Source organism: Cyphomyrmex costatus, unplaced genomic scaffold (genome assembly GCF_001594065.2).
Source record: "Cyphomyrmex costatus isolate MS0001 unplaced genomic scaffold, Ccosl1.0 scaffold308, whole genome shotgun sequence".
NCBI classification, from domain to species: domain Eukaryota; kingdom Metazoa; phylum Arthropoda; class Insecta; order Hymenoptera; family Formicidae; genus Cyphomyrmex; species Cyphomyrmex costatus.
The window spans coordinates 30,317-32,068 of record NW_017277212.1 but is presented as its reverse complement, the minus strand read 5'-3'; positions in this window follow the sequence as shown (position 1 = coordinate 32,068).

The following is a 1,752-nucleotide window of genomic DNA, read 5'->3' as shown; positions in this document are numbered from 1 at the left end:
CAGTAATAGATAGTCATTATCCGAATAGACCTGAAGAAATTGAAACGATGTCTTTGTATGAATTTGTACAATGGCACGACGTAACAAAAGTCAAACCAAAAAGTAAAAAATTAATGTATTATAAAATAGATAATGGTTATTATTTGAAACAGCGACAGCGCGAATGTCTTATTAATCATTACAGATATGATGTCAATACGCAACCAGAAAAGTATTTCTTTTCGTTACTCCTTATGTTATCTATGCTATAATATAAACAACACAAAACCGTAAGTACAAACAAAAATTAGAAACTTGACTAAAGAAAGATTAAAGACTTTTTTTAATGTAGGTAAACCATTTTCATAATCTTCATTTCAATCTATCGAAAGTCTTTTGAAAGCAGGCCGCCATGTTCTTTTTCCGAGTCATTAACAGATTGGTACTATGGAATTACAAGCAATTATTTTTCATTGTACGGGCTAGTCTAAATTTCGAATCAAATCTCAATAAACGACTTTTATATTTTGTGCACTAAGGATAACATATCACAGTTATTTTTTCTAGAAAATTGTAATCTGCAAATTGTAATGTTTTACTTACATATATGTATGTATGTTCATTTTGAACTTGCACCTTGAATAATTTATGGTAATATATTATTAAATTTGAATAATATACACTCTTTTTGTATGTTCACTTTGAACTGGCACCTTTAATAATATATCAGTTACTTTTCATGGTAATTTATTATATTGTCGGAATAAATGTGTTTGAATTAAATGTGATATAATTTAAAAAAAAAAACTAAACCACTTGGGTTTGAAATTAAGAACTACATGGGTTTTACTATTTAATTTAGTAGAATTTAATAAGAATAATTACCACATCGGGATTTTAAAGATAGTAGAATTTAACTTGGCGCCGACTATTGATATCATATCTTTTATACAAATGATACATGTCATCAGAACCATTTGAATTGAAATAGGAAAATCTTTCAATAAAAACTACATGGGTTTTACTATTTAATCAATAAGAACTACATGGGTTTTACTATTTAATTTAGTAGAATTCAATAAGAATAATTACCACATGGGTTTTTAAAAATAGTAGAATTTAAGTTGGCGCCGACTATTGATATCATATCTTTTGTACAAATGATTTTTTTACAAATGATACATGTCATCAGAACCATTTGAATTGAAATAGGAAGATCTTTCAATAAGAACTATATGGGTTTTACTATTTAATTTAGTAGAATTTAATAAGAATAATTACCACATAGGTTTTTAAAGATAGTAGAATTTAACTTGGCGCCGACTATTGATATCACATCTTTTATACAAATGGTCTAGTTTACATCATGGTCTACTAAACAGCAAATATAATTAATAATCGGTTCTACAGCCGATTAAGTAATTGGCGTTGGTGAAACTGGCCCAAACGGTTTTTTATTGGAAGCTCGCACTCTTAGCGCCTTTTCTACCTTTTTTTTGAAAAGGTAAATTTTTTAGTTTTTGTACGTGGATAGTACAAATGATACATGTCATCAGTTAAGAACTACATGGGTTTTACTATTTAATTTAGTAGAATTTAATAAGAATATTTCACTGGTTAATTAAATTAAAAAATCCCACCGCCACCCCCATCGTCAAATATTTACATAATTTAGTAATATAGTTTTAATAAAATGGTATCAAAACAATGATCGTCTGTATGTAAATAAATTATTATCTTTTTGTATTAACATAATGTACACCTTATATTTCA